This window comes from Mytilus galloprovincialis, chromosome 8 (assembly GCF_965363235.1).
Source record: "Mytilus galloprovincialis chromosome 8, xbMytGall1.hap1.1, whole genome shotgun sequence".
Taxonomy (NCBI): Eukaryota; Metazoa; Mollusca; class Bivalvia; order Mytilida; family Mytilidae; genus Mytilus; species Mytilus galloprovincialis.
This window is the reverse complement of record NC_134845.1, coordinates 61,558,295-61,578,110: the sequence shown is the minus strand read 5'-3', so window position 1 is coordinate 61,578,110 and position 19,816 is coordinate 61,558,295.

Sequence of the window (19,816 nt, the reverse complement as noted above, 5' to 3'; positions counted from 1 at the left end):
GAAAAAAATGTCAAAATTGAAACTCTCCCAAACTTTCACAGATTTTTACATATGACCTTTGACCTCAATTTTAAAAAAATGTGACCACATCAAGTCCTGACGACAGGTTTATTATTATAGTACACGATTTCCTCTTTTCAATGATATATTATGTAGGTGTGTGTTCGGTGGGGAGATTAAATTCCAAAAAATCTGCCTTCAGTCACCGCACTAAAAGTCCTTCTTCACATTCTAGACACCAACCAGTCGTTGGTTTGGAAAGGTGACGAAGACAGCACACGCCACACAGAGCTGTAGAATCGGACATTATGACTCTGAAATAAAATATTGAAAATTAAAAAAAGAAGCTGTAGTTGCAAACATAAAAAAAAATCAAGGTAAAGGTGAAGGAAATAAGAAAGTGTTGTTGTATATCAGGCATCTCGTCTTTCAAATTTTTGTACACTCTCAACGGAATTACAAAGGGACATTTAAGTTCATAAGTCGAAATCAAACTGACAATGAATTTGCTAACGAAGAAAAGACAACACACAACACACAATATAGAAGACTGAGAAACACGAACTCCACCAAAAAGGGGGAGGGGGATGATGTCAGGTGGTTTGGACTGGAAAGCAGATCATATTACTCATGTACGTACATGTGAGGTGATAAGTCTTATTTCGAAGGTCACATTTGAGAAAAAGAGGACGGGATCTATTATTGTGGTAACACCATTTTAAACATATCCGTCGTCATCTTTGAAACATATATTACATAACGGTCAACCAAATCCTGACTGTGTCCGGTAAATTGTCGACTGCTTCTATAATTCAATGAAAACTTTGTCGAATACAGTTTAACATAGTTTAAGTTTACATGCTGTTACTTATATCATTGTTTTGTAAGCTTAACAAAATGTTCATAGCATACATGACAGATCATGACATACGATAAAATTGAGAATGGAAATGGGGAATGTGTCAAAGAGACAACAACCCGACCAAATAAAAAACAACAGCAGAGGGTCACCAACAGGTCTTCAATGTAGCGAGAAATTCCCGCACCCGGAGGCGTCCTTCAGCTGGCCCCTAAACAAATATATACTAGTCCAGTGATAATGAACGCCATACTAATTTCCAAATTGTACACAAGAAACTAAAATTAAAATAATACAAGACTAACAAAGGCCAGAGGCTCCTGACTTGGGACAGGCGCAAAAATGCGGCGGGGTTAAACATGTTTGTGAGATCTCAACCCTCCCCCTATACCTCTAACCAATGTAGTAAAGTAAACGCATAACAATACGCACATTAAAATTCAGTTCAAGAGAAATCCGAGTCTGATGTCAGAAGATGTAACCAAAGAAAATAAACAAAATGACAATAATACATAAATAACAACAGACTACTAGCAGTTAACTGACATGCCAGCTCCAGACTTCAATTAAACTGACTGAAAGATTATGATTTCATCATATGAACATCAGACACAATCCGTCCCGTTAGGGGTTTAGTATCATACCATCATAACATATATGAGAAGAACATAACCCGTGTCATGCCAACAACTGTTTTTAGAATAAATGTGTTTAGTTCCGATGCAAAGACCTTATCAGTGACTCAATATTAACGCCAAAATATGCAATTTTTAATGACTTGACAACAGTATCGTAATTATATCCCTTCTTAATAAGTCTATTCAAAGGTTTTGTAAGTTTCTGAGGTGAATACTGACACCTTTGTGCTTTATAAAGAATATTACCATAAAAAATTGGATGTGAAATACCTGAACGTATTAGAAGTCTGCATGTTGAGCTATATTTACGAATGATGTCTTTATACCGATGATAAAATTTAGTAAATGTTTTGACTAGTTTGTGATATCGGAAACCCTGGTGTAATAATTTTTCAGTAATACATAAATTTCTCTCGTTAAAATCTAAAACATTGTTACATACACGAGCGAATCGTACAAGTTGAGATATATAAACACCATAAGATGGTGACAAGGGAACGTCACCATCTAAATACGGATAATTAACGATAGGAAATGAAAAATCATCCCTTTTATCATAAATTTTAGTATTCAGCTTTCCATTAGTGATATAGATATCAAGATCGAGAAAAGGGCAGTGGTCATTGTTAGTATTAGCTTTATTTAAAGTAAGTTCAACAGGATAAATTTCATTAATATACATACTGAAGTCGTCATAATTGAGAGCAAAATGTCATCCAAGTATTATTAAATTTGTTTATCAGATGTTGTTTCGATGGGTCTTTGCTTATTTTTGTCATTAATTGTAACTCATAACAATACAAAAACAGGTCCGCAATAAGTGGTGCACAGTTAGTCCCCATTGGAATTCCGATAATCTGACGATATACGAAATTTCCAAAGCGAACAAAAATGTTATCTAGTAAAAATTCAAGGGCATATATAGTATCAAAGCATGTCCAATTAACATAGTTTTTTTGTTTATTGCTACTAAAAAATGACCTAAAAGAGTTTGAACATATATATTCACATTCTGATTTTTTGAATGCCCATTTAATTAGGTGTGTGAATTTTTTCTTAATGAGAATGTGAGGCAATGTGGTATACAGGGTAGAAAAATCAAAACTTTGAACAGATTCAAAATCACCAATATAAGCATGCAATTTATCAAGTACTTCCAACGAGTTCTTGACACTCCAAAAGTAATTTATTCCACTATTTTCGAAGGCCTTATTTGAACAAATTATTATGAGGTTTTTTAGTTTTATAAATTGACCATAAACTAGTTATTTAGTTGTTTTATAAATTGACCATAAACCCACTTATTCATGGTATGGTATCAATATTTCTGACCTGACACTACGTTTTATAAATAGTTTTATAAATTGACCATAAACCCACTTATTCATGGTATGGTATCAATATTTCTGACCTTATAGTTTTATAAATTGACCATAAACCCACTTATTCATGGTATGGTATCAATATTTCTGACCTGACACTACGTACTTTTTATTGCTTAATTCATTAGAATTTAATATGCAATGTTTCGGGTTCTTTCGGGAATAATCCCAGGTAAACCCTCATCAGAGGTCGACCTTTATATATTTATTTCGTATCTAGTATCATAGATAGATGTGTGTCTGTTTCATAACAGTTTTTTTTCAAATTTACTACACGTGCATATAGGTCTACGTTGTAGCTAGTCTTTTTACAGACTAAAGAAACTGACCAAGTAGATCAGCACCTTTGGTTAATTATTCATATATATAATGAAAAGACTTATTGTCTTTATTCACGTGATCTAATCTATCATAAATCTACACGAGATCTAATAGAGATAGTAGTTATCAGTGCTATACTGTGGAATTCAACAGCAGACTGTCGTGTATGTTTTAACACCTATTTGATAATATACAAATGTCTCCATGTTTAACAATTGAAGTGGTTTGTGTAGATACCATGTCGGGTCTATACATGAATATAACAGGAACCATTCGGTTTTCCTTGTATGTGATCGCTTGAAAATAAACGGCATCACGTCTTTTTACATCTGTTTCACAGATTGTATACTAAAGCCTCCCGTGGTGGGGTATTGTGAATCAATGTCTTTGGCTTAATGATTAATTATCATGTTGCCAATATTCTTATTGTTTTTTAAACCACTATCTGGTTTGGATTTAGATAGTTTTTTTTTTTTTTTTTTTTTTTTATCTATCTTTTGGCAATCGGATCTTTTCGGTTTATATACCAAAATTTTTGTTAATACCGTGTTAAGATATTCAAAAATATTTCAGTCATTTGTTTTCTAATCTTTGGTTTCTTTGAAAGTTTCTATATGCATCTATGCTAACTTAGTCTAACTGTTTCGTTAGGGTGAAATGTGCAAGACATGTATACTTTAGAACGTATATATACGCTTTTCTCATTAGTACATGTTGCTATTGTTTCTAAGAATTCTCGTACCTTCCGAAGGAATGAAAACAGTGTACTATTTCAAATAGTTGTTCACTTTGTTCACTTTCTTCATTAAATTTATTAAATCCATCAATTCTCATTCTTAAGTGGAATTTAATATTATTTTTATAGCATATTTCTCTGTTTTATGTCTATATAATGGTCAAATATAGCAGTATCAGATATTTCCAGGGCAACTCTGCCCATTGAAACGCCAACGATCTGTTGCTAGTATAATAGTATAACTTTCGTTGTTCATTGACAATCATATTTATTTGTTATTAGTTTCTATGTAACCTTAAACGGCTTGACATACTAATTAGTATCGATATTAGTTGCTTAACGTCCTGTTGCCAATATTTCATGTATGTTTAGGACTATGATATAGTAATGACAAGGTTGTTTGCTAGTATAATAGTATAACTTCCATAGTTCATTGACAATCATATTTGTTTTAGTCAGTTTCCATGCTACCTTGTAAGGTTTGACATGATACAGCGATGAATAATTATTGTTGACTGCTTAACATCCAGTGGCAAATATTTCATGTATGTTTAGGACTATATAAGATATAGTATAATGACATAAGGTTGTTTGCTAGTATAATAGTATAACTTCCATAGTTCATTGACAATCATATTTGTTTTAGTCAGTTTCCATGCTACCTTGTCAGTTTGACATGATACAGCGATGAATTATTGGCTGTTTGTTGATTAACATCCAGTGGCACGTATTTCATGTATGTTTTGGACTATGATATAGTAATGACATAGGGTTGTTTGCTAGTATAATAGTATAACTTCTATAGTTCATTTACAATCATATTTGTTTTAGTCAGTGTCCATGCTACCTTGTAAGGTTTGACATGATACAGCGATGAATTATTGATTGTTGGTTGCTTACATCCAGTGGCAAATATTTCATGTATGTTTAGGACTATGATATAGTAGTGTTATAAGGTTGTTTGCTAGTATAATAGTATAACTTCCATAGTTCATTGACAATCATATTTGTTTTAGTCAGTTTCCATGCTACCTTGTAAGGTTTGACATGATACAGCGATGAACTATTGATTGTTGGTTGCTAAACATCCAGTGGCAAATATTTCATATATGTTTAGGACTATGATATAGTAATAACATAAAGTTGTTTGCTAGTATACTATAGTATAACTTCAATAGTTCATTGACAATCATATTTGTTTTAGTCAGTTTCCATGCTACCTTCTATGGTTTGACATGATACAGCGATGCATTATTAATAGTTGGCAGTTTAACATCCAGTGTCAAATATTTCATGTATGTTTAGGACTATGATATAGTAATGACATAAGGTTGTTTGCTAGTATAAAAGTATAACTTCCATAGTTCATTGACAATCATATTTGTTTTAGTTTTATAAATTGACCATAAACCCACTTATTCATGGTATGGTATCAATATTTCTGACCTGACACTACTTACTTTTTATTGCTTAATTCTTTAGAATTTAATATGCAATGTTTCGGGTTCTTTCGGGAATAATCCCAGGTAAACCCTCATCAGAGGTCGACCTTTATATATTTATTTCGTATCTAGTATCATAGATAGATGTGGGTCTGTTTCATAACAGTTGTTTTCAAATTTACTACACGTGCATATGGGTCTACGTTGTAGTTAGTCTTTTTACAGACTGAGAGAACTGACCAAGTTGGTCAGCACTATTGTTTAATTAATGAAAAGACTTATTGTCTTTATTTTTATCACTAATTACTTCAGCATAAGTCTACACGGGATATAGTAGAGATAGTATTTATCAGTATCATATTGTTGAATTCACGGTATACTGGCGTGTTTGTTTTATAATTTATATGATATTTAGTTTTATAAATTGACCATAAACCCACTTATTCATGGTATGGTATCAATATTTCTGACCTGACACTACGGTCAATTATGGTCAATTTATAAAACTATCTGATATTGCTATATTTGACCATATAAACAAGTGTGGACACAGATGAGTGTGGATAGTATGTATGGATGTTTGACAGTGTCTTATGACAAAATGAGTTCTATGTTTTTTCTATATGGTGTTATTAACTATGTTGCACGATGACAACCAATCTGAGCATTATGAGTGTTATTTATTAAATTTTTTATGCCCCCACCTACAATAGTAGATAGGCATTATGTTTTCTGGTCTGTGGGTCCGTTCGTTCGTTTGTCCCGCTTTAGGTTAAAGTTTTTGGTCAAGGTAGTTTTTGATGAAGCTGAAGTCCAATCAACTCGAAACTTAGTACACATGTTCATTATGATATGATCTTTCTAATTTTAAAGCCAAATTAGACTTTTGACCCAAATTTCACGGTCCATTGAACATAGAAAATGGAAGTGGGAGTTTCAGGTTAAAGTTTTTGGTCAAAGTAGTTTTTGATGAAGCTGAATTCCAATCAACTTGAAACTTACTACACTTGTTGCATATGATATGATCTTTCTAATTTCAAAACTCATAACTGCTCCAAAAGTAATCTGATAGAATTTCAAGCATTTTAAGCCAATATTATCAACATCTACTAATGAGTCTTAATATGTCTACATATCTAAAAAGTCATAGTATTCAAAAGGTAATGCAAAATTATTCCTTTTCATTTTTTTTGTTATATGGATACACATTTGAGTGATACATGTACCAATACAATATTTGTTGTGGTATGAAAGTGCAGTAATTAGCATTTACTGTAACTATGTTAATTCACACAAATTGAAAAATAAACAAATGAATGGACCAGATGCTCCGCAGAGCCCAGCTTTATACGACTGCAGAGGTCGAAGCCTGAACAGTTGGGGCTAGTATTGACACAACATTCAAGCTGGAAACAGCTCTGAGTTTGAATTGTGATTAAATAGATGACACAGCTTAGGTTTCTGACACAGAATGAATGTGGTCTGATGAACTTAAATATTTGTTTTGCTTTTGTGTTAGGAGCAATTCACTATGCTGCTGAATATTAATCCTTTCAAACAAAAATATCTAAAGAAATTTTCTTTTTAATTTCTGAAATGAGAAACATTTAGAGGAGACAAACTTCAGTTAAGAGATCAGAAACTAAAAAAATGTATAATTTTTCCATTTGTAAAAGGGCATACCCTAGAAAGTGCTTGCAATCACTGAATGGTTATTAATGACTGCTTTAATTTATCAGTTGGTAATAAAGTGAATATTGCATTGTATATTGTATAATTGATTTAAGTTGACTGAACAAAGAAAGATAACTCCAATTTTCAAAGAAGATTTCATAAAGCATTGGTATTAGGTAATTCAAGAACCATTCTGGACAAACTCCAATTAAGGGTCTTGAATTTACAAAAATGTTTGTTTTGTGGTCCGTAATTATTAGACTGTTTGTCCCATAACCCACACAATATATCGGAACCTTCTACTTATGGTATTAAACATTGTGGTACAATTTCAGAACAATTGAAATACTTATACACAACTTTTTACACCGACACTAGATTAAAGCTTGTTTTGGGCACCTTTGTACCCCTTATTCCTAAACCTTAGGGACCATAACCCCCAAAATCAATCCCAAGCTTCCTTTTGTGGTTATAAACGTTGTGTTATAATTTTGTTGATTTCTGTTGACTTATAATAAAGTTATTATCCAGAAACCATCTTTCGGACAGGATACCAATTTACGACCCCAAATTTTTTGTGGTTGTATAAAAATGTTGAACATGTGCAATGAAGTATAGTTTTAGAAATCGATTAGGGAGCTACCATTTGATTTTTATGGGGGGGGGGGGGGGGCTAGGATGAAAAATTTTGTCCTGCCTTTTTTTTAGTTGTAATCTCTGTCCTGCCTTTTTATTTTTCAGTCTATTCGGTCCTGCCTCTTTTTTTCTTAGCTTATCCTGACTTTTTTACAACAATTGTCATCCTGCCTTTTTTTTTTTTGCCAAGTTACTCATCCTGCCTTTTTTTTTACTCAAAATCCTGTCCTGCCTTTTTTTTCAAATTTCATCCTAGCTCCCCCCATAAAAATCAAATGGTAGCTCCCTTAGACTGGATAGGCCTTATAATTTTTTTCCCTCCTAATTGAAGGACCGTTTACACTCAGGGCCGAGTCATCAGCAGGCAATACAGATGTATTAAAACAACCTAGCATCATATTGCTAGTAGTGGGAGTAGCATTGTCCGGTAAATTTGTTCCCACTTTTTTTTATAAAATGTATGGTTCAAATCAAAATAGAATGCTTTTATCTCCTGAATACTTACATTGTACATAGAGATGATACTACTTTGACAAATCCTTGTCCATTAGAGTTGTCTGTCAAATCTTAATTTCACAAAGAATGAATTGCATAACAATGAACTGAGCTCAAAGCAAAGTACTTTAATAATACACTTAGACAAAGAGCTAAATCCAGTGATATACTTTGTACTACAGGTCCTTCATGACCATCCATCCACCCAAACCATATCTCAATAACATTCCATACTACATGATTGGATTCAGAAGTCCTGAAAAAGACATGACTTTTTTTTATCTTGTTTTAAGTATATATGCACAGGTTAAACCTTTATTGTGGATATAATCATTCAGTATCTAGCAACTATCAATTTGCTTCATGCACATATTGATATAGGTTGATTGCTCCTCTGTTGGAAATTAGAACACACCTCCATCTAATTTTAGTCAACTGACGAAGAAAAATTCAAAACTATATAAAATGTTATCTAAGACTTGTCAGTGTCTATTTCCTTTGCCACTGAATAAGATTCCATATTTACAACCAATGAAAATCAAATATCCCTCTAATAGACTTAGCATTGAAATCGTTTTCTAAAATGGTAGTTATGTGGAACCTAGAACTAAAACCAGATGCTCCGCAGGGCGTAGCTTTATACGACCGCAGAGGTTGAACCCTGAACGGTTGGGGCAAGTATGGACACAACATTCAAGCTGGATTCAGCTCTAAATTTGGATTGTGATTAAATAGTTGACACAGCATAGGTTTCTGACACAGAATGAATGTGTTCTAATGAACTTAAAATTTTTGTTTTCTCTTAGAGCAATTCACTATGCTGTTGAATATTAATCCTCTCAAAAAAATGTTTGAAGAAATTTTCTTTTTTATTTATGAAATTTCAAATGAGAAAAATTGATCCCAATTTTTTTAATCACATCCCCCTTTCCCTTATTCCAAAACTAATCTCAATTAAAATTTCTAATGGAGTTTGCAACAATAACTACTCATTTAAATACATCATAAAATATTAAGATGTAAAAAAACTGCTTGTTATCACTGAATGGTAAAGATTATTTTAATTTATCAGTTGGTAGTAAAAAGTGAATATACATTGTATATTGTATATAACAAAGATTTAAGTTGATTCTGGACAAAGAAAGATAACTCCAATTAAAAAAAAATCTTGCTATTGCACAATATTTTGCAATTAGATATTTCTTGCTTACTTTTCTGGACAAAGAAAGATAACTCTAATTAAAAAAAAATTTGCTATTTCACAATATTGTGCAATTAGATATTTCTTGCCATTGCGCAATACTGTGCAATTGAAAAGACTTGCTATTGCACAATACTTAATATAATAATTTTAGATCCTGATTTGGACCAACTTGAAAACTGGGCCCATAATAAAAAAATTAAGTACATTTTTGGATTCAGCATATCAAAGAACCCCAAGATTTCAATTTTTGTTGAAATCAGACTAAGTTTAATTTTGGACCCTTTGGACTTTAGTGTAGACCAATTTGAAAACAGGACCAAAAATGAAGAATCTACATACACAGTTAGATTTGGTATATCAAAGAACCCCATTTATTAAATTTTTGATGAAATCAAACAAAGTTTAATTTTGGACCCCGATTTGGACCAACTTGAAAACTGGGCCAATAATCAAGAATCTAAGTACATTTTTAGATTCAGCATATGAAAGAACCTAACTGATTCATTTTTTGTCAAAATCAAACTAAGTTTAATTTTGGACCCTTTGGACCTTAATGTAGACCAATTTGAAAACGGGACCAAAAGTTAAGAATCTACATACACACCCCAATTATTCAATTTTGATGAAATCAAACAAAGTTTAATTTTGGACCCTTTGGGCCCCTTATTCTGTTGGGACCAAAACTCCCAAAATCAATACCAACCTTCCTTTTATGGTCATAAACCTTGTGTTTAAATTTCATAGATTTCTATTTACTTATACTAACGTTATGGTGTGAAAACCAAGAAAAATGCTTATTTGGGTCCCTTTTTGGCCCCTAATTCCTAAACTGTTGGGACCTTAACTCCCAAAATCAATACCAACCTTCCTTTTGTAGTCATTAACATTGTGTTTAAATTTCATTGATTTCTATTTACTTAAACTAATGTTATTGTGCGAAAACCAAGAATAATGCTTATTTGGGCCCTTTTTTGGCCCCTAATTCCTAAACTGTTGAAACCTAAACTCCCAAAATCAATCCCAACCGTTCTTTTGTGGTCATAAACCTTGTGTCAAAATTTCATAGATTTCTATTAACTTAAACTAAAGTTATAGTGCGAAAACCAAGAAAATGCTTATTTGGGCCCTTTTTGGCCCCTAATTCCTAAAATGTTGGGACCAAAACTCCCAAAATCAATACCAACCTTCCTTTTGTGGTCATAAACCTTGTGTTAAAATTTCATAGATTTCCATTCACTTTTACTAAAGTTAGAGTGCGAAAACTAAAAGTATTCGGACGCCGGACGACGACGACGACGACGACAACGACGACGCCGACGCCAACGTGATAGCAATATACGACGAAAATTTTTTCAAATTTTGCGGTCGTATAAAAATTGAAACAATATATCTTAAATATTTCAAATGCATGTACATTTAATAATTCTCCAAAATTCACTTTATTTTTCCTTTTTTGGTTTTCTGTTGGAGACTGTATATTGACCTCTATGTAGCCTTTTCAACTTATAAAAGGGGGGATACATTTCCATAGAATTAAACTTTTCTGAAAGAATTGATTCCATTTATTTTCAATAAACAATAAATATTGAAGTCTATAACAGGCATCTAGGAACAGGCTCAACATTATTTCTAAACATGTATTAATATATACCAAAATGTGGACAAACCTACATTAAATATTCTACTTCAACGACTTTAATTAGTGGAGTAGATCAAATTAAAAAGTCACAATGGTTAAAAACTCCAATGGCAGTCTTTCCTGCTAAAATCTTGATGTGTAGAATGTGACATACCATTTTTGGGTCTATATACTGTCCTTTAAATTTAGGTCATTTTGACACGGCAAAATATGAAAAAAAATGTAAACTATGGTCTGGAAAGCACACAGTTTGTGATATTTTAAGGTATCTTTACTAAGAAAACCTGCAAATCTCAGTGGCAGATCCAGAACTTTTCAAAAAGGTGTGGGGGCTCTGATGGACCAGAGGGTTGCCCACTCCCATCAAGCTTCAATGATTTCTTACATATATGTCATAAGCTAAATTTCCCCCACCCCCTTGGTCTGTCTATGCATCTGTTTATCGTTCTGCGAAATAGTACTAATACTAATTTTCCCCCTCCCTTACCTGGCCCTAGACAGTTGCTTACCTTTGTAAACATTTTATAATTATAGTCAGGTATATATTGATTGAGAGTAATTTACATAGTAGTTAATGGGACTCTTTTTCACACGGTTCTGTGAAATATAATACGGCAAATATATACCCGTACATACTATCCGCATAACACAGAAATCTGATAGATTTTCACTCCTCTGGGAAAAATCAACCTGTGAAATGAAATACCATGCCTGGAAAAAAAATTACCCGGGACAATTAACTTAAATTATCCTCAGGATAAAATATCACAGAGGACGAAATAAACCGTTACATTACATGAGAAGCCGGTTTGGTTACAAATAATTATGTCACGTGAAGGCGCACTGACGTCACAATTTGCATTAATTTTGCAATACACTACAGTTCACTCATACAGAACCCATTATCATGCAAACATGCAACGTGAATGTGATTGGTTATCAAATAATACAGAATTTATGCACGTACAGTTAATATAGAAGAAATTAGTTCATCAAATGTGAGTTCGTGATCTTGTGGTTAAGACCGATGGCTACAGTGCTGAAAGTCCTGAGTTAGATTCTCACTTGGGGTGCTAAAAATATCAGTACATCAGAAGGGTAATTTTCACCCTCTCACACACATCTTTGTTAATGTTCCGGGATTGTTGAAAACTTGCATATTCATCAATATTTGATTTTGTGGTTTTAACAATCCAGACAGACAAATAGCAATAAGGTGTTTAGGAAAACATGACCTAAAACCTCCTTCATATATGACAAAAATACATGGGAACTCATATTGAATGGTCAAATGTGTTCAATATGAAAATTGAAATTAAGATGGTAAAATCAAATATTAGCCGTTACTGTAAGGGACGACATCAAAAGTTCAATGTAGGATAAACAACTTAATTCACATAGTTTTTTCGCTGACCCCCCTACCCCCCTTCTTAACTTAATTTGGGAAAAATTGATTTACCTATATGGATATATGTAAAATCGATTTTAGATTAACAAAACTTGCAGCAATGTTGACCCCCCCACCCCCAAACTATTCGATTTAAGTTTTTTATCCTACATCGATCTTTTGATGTCGTCCCTAAATGGATGACTTTTCAGCAAATTTAAAGGGAAATGACACGGAAGGGGCCAAATAGTGTTCAAGGGGAGCAAATGCTATTTAAATTAGTATGCAGGTTTTAAATATAGAGGGAAGTTGAGTCATCTTTTTGGGTGAAGTTAAATACTGACTAGTGTGTGGTTCTCATTGGGTCTAAGCGTGACCAATATTGACAATTTTTCGCAAGCGTGAAACGTAAAAGTCAAATTATTGTGTCATGAAATGGGAAATGAGGTCTGTCGTGAAAACGGGAAATGGGGTTCTGCAGGACCCCGGAAATGACAAAAAAATGAAAATTGCTCATGTACATAGTGTAAGCGGGATATGGGAATCTGACAAAACAGTAAGTGGGATCTGGGATCAGAACACCACCCCACCCCCCCCCCCCCCCCCAAATGAGACCCCCTTATGTAGATTTACCTTCTAATTCTATATAAAAAAAAACACAACTAAGAACTACGTTTAATTCACTTTGACTACTGATATGCAAACCTAGAAATATTTCATAAAATAGTGATTGAAAGATTCATAACACTTTGAAAGGATAATTCAGACACGTGTTACGCGGGGAGCATGTTTTAAATTTGTTTACAAATAATAATGTCACGTGATCGCGCACTGAGCTCAAGTTGCATCGCCCTTACAATTCACTAATACATGACCATTTTCATGCAAACATGCAACGTGAATGTGATTGGTTATCATATAATACAGAAATAATGCATGCACAGTTTAAGAAGAAATTAGTTCAATAAATCGATGCGATTTTCACTTTTGACACGAATAGGTCCGTCGGGTTGACATTACTGTCATCGGAGATAATATTGAGATAAATAGGATAAAACGGACCGTCAAAAAGGTCTAGAGGAGCACATCAGTAGAACCTTAACATTAATAAGTAATACTTACCAAAATTTCTCTAATTAAAGAACTATATAACTGAAATTTCACAAAGATAACGGTAAACATTTTGTTGATGGTGATGATGCTATTATCGATCCGTTGAATTCAGGGTCAACGGAATTTTTTGCGTTGCGTTTAAATCATTGAGGCCATCTATTTTTATTGCGGGTTCCACATATATAAATCGGAATTAAAGAAAAAATGGAATGTTGTTAGCAGAATCAAAACAGAAATGATGAACATTGCAACATTTTCAGCAAAATATAAATAGGATGGAGGATCTGTGTATTCACATTATTTGTAAAACTCTCCTTATTCATGTGAAGCGTGTGCTTTACATCGAGGCTTGCTATGCTCATCATTGACGCCACAGTACTTCAACCAATCAGACAATGTTTATTTTGGGCATTTGACTTTTTTTAACTCAGATTTTGGAATATTTTAATCGAAATTATAGAAAAATGGAATGTTGTTAGTACATATAAAATAGAAAATGATGAATACTTTTAGCTAAAGATAATTTGGATGGGGGTTCTGTGTATTCACATTATTTGCACAACTCTCCTTACTGATGCCATATTTTGGAATTTCCGTGACCTAAATGGTTCGCGAAAATTAATATTTTTATATATAGTATAGTAATAATATTATAGAACAATATCCATACAAAGATAATATCAAATTTCATAAACGAATGAGAGATGATGGCTTTATTATATTTAATGGAAGCAGTGAGCAAATTAAACAACTATTTGAAATAGCAAATAAGAAACATAACCTGCTGAAATTTACTTTTGAAATAAATACTCATACTATGAAATTCTTAGATGTGGTATTATTTAAAGGTAAACGGTTTAGTGCATCTGGAGTACTGGATGTAAACTGTTACACCAAACCTACTGAGAAATTTCAGTTTTTACATAGAAGCTCAAGTCATGCTCCCACGTGTTTCTCATCTTTTCATAAAGGAGAAGGGACTAGAATTTTAAGAAACACTAGCAATAAGAACGAATTTAATAAACGTATTAAACTGTTTATGGATAAATTATCTAGACGGGGATACACGAAAGAAATCGTCAGTCAAATATTGCACAAAATTCGTCACGAAGACAGACAGTTAAAACTTCGGAAGAAACAAAATAAGAATAAAATAACAGGCAGAAATATGTTCATTACAACGTATCGTTACAATGCTGAATATCTTAAAAAGATTATAACAAAATTCTGGTATATAATTCGGAAAGATCCGATTGCCAAACAAATATTTAAATCTAAACCAGATATGGGTTTCAAAAACAATAAGAATATTAGCGACATGATAATTAATCATTAAGTCGAAGAAGCCCTCCACAGGAAGCTTTATAATATAGTATATACTATGAAACAGATGTAATGAAGACGTGACACCGATTTATTTCAATAGATCACGTATCTGAGATAACCGACGGTTTCTGTATGTCCATGTTTCTACCCGGCAGGGTACCTACACATGTTTCTTCAAATGCTAAACATGAAGACTTTTGTATTATATCATATAAATGATAAAACAAACACGCCAGTATACCCTGGAGTTAACAATATGATATTGATAAATAATATTTCTACAATATCCCGTGTAGACTCATGTTGAAGTAATTAGTGATAAAAATAAAGACAATAAGTCTCTTCATTAATTAAACAAAAGTGCTGATCAACTTGGTCAGTTTTTTCAGTCTGTAAAAAGACTAGCTACAACGTAGACCTATATGCACGTGTAGTTATGAAACAGACACACATCTATTTATGATACTAGATACGAAATAAATATATAAAGGTCGACCTCTGATGAGGGTTTACCTGGGATTATTCCCGAAAGAACCCGAAACATTGCATATTAAATTCTAATGAATTAAGCAATAAAACGTACGTAGTGTCAGGTCAGAAATATTGATACCATACCATGAACAAGTGGGTTTATGGTCAATTTATAAAACTATGAGTCTGTAAAAAGACTAACTACAACGTAGACCCATATGCACATGTAGTAAATTTGAAAAAAAAAAAAACTGTTATGAAACAGACCCACATCTATCTATGATACTAGATACGAAATAAATATATAAAGGTCGACCTCTGATGAGGGTTTACCTGGGATTATTCCCGAAAGAACCCGAAACATTGCATATTAAATTCTAAAGAATTAAGCAATAAAAAGTACGTAGTGTCAGGTCAGAAATATTGATACCATACCATGAATAAGTGGGTTTATGGTCAATTTATAAAACTAACTAATTGTACCAAGTGTGCTGGTAAGAAGAATAGACAATTTAGTAGTTGAACAATGGCTTGAAGACGAAATAAATCTATATTTGTAAGGGGTTTTGTGTAGCTTCGGAAGCCAATACATAGTTGGGACTTTCATTGTATTTGGCTCTGCTTGTAAAGCGGTGGCTAAAAGTTTATGTTTGTTACAGAACAGTTTTGTAAAACAAATTACAGTATGATGGTGTACACAATAGAGAAAAAGGAGGGAAAAAACACAGAAATGAAGCACCTCCATCTAGATCCTTCTGGGTTGTCCCCCTAATTTTTTAAAGCCTAAATTCAAGTAAAACGTGGAATATCATATTGCCTACAAATCCGGAAATTAGGGACAACATTAAGGTCTCAGGTTTTTTTTTTTAAACTAAATAAAGTAGGACTCAAATCGACATTTAAATCAAATTCTAAACTCGTCGGCGCTTGTATTAGTTAATTTGTGGATTATTTCCATGAGTTATGTACAATGAAAACGAAAGTAAAACTGAATATTTCTGTTATTTTTATTTTCCGACAAATGAAAATTCAAAATTTCAAAAAGTAGCTACCGACCTTAACCTTTTTTGCAGCCGCTCCGTTGCTTTTATTTCTTTTAAGTTTCACTACAGAATCATAATTATATGCTTTGGCTGTTTTGTCAAAAACATAAAAGTTTAAATTATATATGTAACTTACCTAATGTACTATTGTATGAGTTAACCACACTGACCTCACTATCATACACATGTATCTATACACATGTACCTGTATCAAATATTACATTTATATCGGATTCTAATATACATTTCAAATGTTTCTAAACCTACATTGCATATAATGTAGGTGTAAACTTTAAATAAAGTAGGATCCAAACTCTGAGGATCCAAATCGACATTTAGATTTAATTTAAAAACTCGCCGGGGCTTGCACTAGTCAATTTGTGGATTATTTCCAAGAGTAATGTACCGTGAAAACGAAAGTAAAATTGAACATTTGTGTTATTTTTATTTTCCCGACAAATCAACACGATAAAACATTGAACAAAAGGATTATACTAACTTTTTAAGTAGAAGATCATTAGAAATATACCCGGAGTTTTCACAATTCTTCGTCGGATTAAAAACCCTCCTTTTTCTAAATATGTTCAAGAAACCACGGGAATTCAAGTAAATTTACAGGTTATTTTTATAGTTAATATAATTTTCAACTGATGTGACCGATTGATATTTGTTTCGTCACAAAAGTTGCGACATTTTTTAATTATTTTTTTTATCCTATCCGACGACAAAACCTTTTCTACTGGTCACAATATTGGACCGTCATTCGCTGTTTTGTCTTCTTTCTTGTTTAAGCTTTTGACAGTTGTACTCGATATTCATTTCATGCTTGATAATATATGATGGCATAAACATTCCATATCAAATAACTAACTTAACATCTATCTATTTCTATTCAGTATATAATACATAAAAAAAAAGAGTGCAATTTTGTTACGTATAACAAACAATAGGCAAAGTTAACACAAATCAATATTCTGCAATTATTCCAATTGCATTAATTGTAATTTCTGTGTCAATTAATATAAACATTTACCATAATATGTGGTAAGGTCAAACTTGTTTTCATATTTCTGACTTGGTATATGCATTATATTATGTAGAAAATGGTGGATTAGACCTGGTTTTATAGCTAGTTACACCTTTCACTTTTATGACAGTCGCAAAAATAAAACATTATATTGACAACGATGTATGAACAAAACAAACAGACATATCAGGTAAAATTTGGGTACAGCAATAGCGTCTTTTCACACTTTGTGACGTTTGTGATAATTAAAGTCGTCTCACACTTTGTGACGTTTGTGATAATTAAAGTCATCTCACACTTTGTGACGTTTGTGATAATTAAAGTCATCTCACACTTTGTGACGTTTGTGATAATTAAAGTCGTCTCACACTTTGTGACGTTTGTGATAATTAAAGTCATCTCACACTTTGTGACGTTTGTGATAATTAAAGTCATCTCACACTTTGTGATGTTTGTGATAATTAAAGTCATCTCACACTTTGTGACGTTTGTGATAATTAAAGTCGTCTCACACTTTGTGACGTTTGTGATAATTAAAGTCGTCTCACACTTTGTGACGTTTATAATTAAAGTCATCTCACACTTTGTGACGTTTGTGATAATTAAAGTCGTCTCACACTTTGTGACGTTTGTGATAATTAAAGTCATCTCACACTTTGTGACGTTTGTGATAATTAAAGTCATCTCACACTTTGTGATGTTTGTGATAATTAAAGTCATCTCACACTTTGTGACGTTTCTTATAACTTTACCTCAGACATTGTGACGTAGCTGATAATTTCTGCTCACACGTAAAAGATGTAAAACAAGAATTTCGGGAAAATTTTGTAGGGTGATATAGGCTATTAAAGGGAAGAATTACCGTGGTTATTATCATACTCTTTCTTGTCACAAATTCTGTCATAGATACTACATATTGATAAACGGTGCTGTCTGATTGAGTCTACCCACAAATGCTTTAAATCATCTGTTCGTACCATTTATGTCCACCATTTTCTACATAGAAAATGCCTACACCAAGTCAGGAAGATGCAGTTTTCCATTTGTTTGAAGTATTTGAGCTTTTGATTTTGTCATTTAATAATAAAAAAGAAACACTTTCTGTTTTGAATTTTCCTTGGAGTTCGGTATCTCTGTTATTTTTTATTTAACTTATTCTCCTTTTAAGAACTTTAATCAGAATTTTGCTTAAGGGTTGTTTAAAAAACCATAAATTTCAAGTCGTTACTTATATAATTCGACCAAAATTTATTGTTAATAATACTTGGTGTTAATTATTTGAATACTATCTTTATGTACTGTTCTAACCATACAGCTCTGCAACTAATTTTTTTTCTTATAAAGCATTGGCTCTCAAGTCTCAAATACTCCACTTTGAGCGTTCCTGGTGAAATGTTATTCAGCGCATCGGACGCATGAAAGTAAAGCGTTGTTTTTTATTTGTTAGAAGTGTTTGAGCTTTTGAATTTAAAATCATCCCTTCGTAAATAACCGTTTCACAAATGATATCGGATATGTCCCTTACGTCGTAACTACAATCCCTTTCCCTTTCATAAATATGACCTACCGAATTAAGACTGTTTACGGGATTTGTTATCACATAAGCAACACGACGGGTGTCATATGTGGAGCAGGATCTGCTTACCCTTCCGGAGCACCTGAGATCTTCCCTAGTTTTCGGTGGGGTTCGTGTTGCTTATTCTTTAGTTTTCTATTTTGTGTCATGTGTACAATTGCTTGTCTGTTTGTCTTTTCATTTTTAGCCATGGCGTTGTCAGTTTATTTCCGATTTATGAGTTTGACTGTCCCTCTGGTATCTTTTGTCCTTCTTTGATAAAGATTTGTGCAGCATTGTGTCTATTTCGCTACTGGTAGACTGCGTATGCCCGATGGTGTAATCAACTCGATGCATAACATACATTTCTTTATATTCCGTTAAAATTTAGAAATTATTAAGATTATAGGGTTTCATCTCCATCAGACAAAGTTTGTCTGAGGCGATTTAGCTATTATTTGTAGGTATTTTGTTTTGTCATATAGTTCTTCAACTGTTTTAGTTCTTATACATACTTGGTTTTCAGGTATTCAACTTTCCTGGTGAAGTTTAATTAAAAAAAGCGCTTCTGACGACTGAAATTTGTAAAATGTTGTTTTCATTTTTCGGGTATAATTTCTTGACAGATATTCTTCTCAACATTTTCCATAAGAAACCAAAAGGAAATGTTTATGACGTTTTCTTCATTTTTTAGTACTACGTAGTAGAATAGGTGAATGCAAACAAAACATCCGCAACTATATTCTCAGATTGCGTCCGTACTGACTCAAACAATAATGTATCTGTCTTCATTTCTACGAAATATCAAGGTTGACCTGAGTATAATACCGTATAGTAGGTTATTTTCGCGGTTGTAAAGTTTTACTAT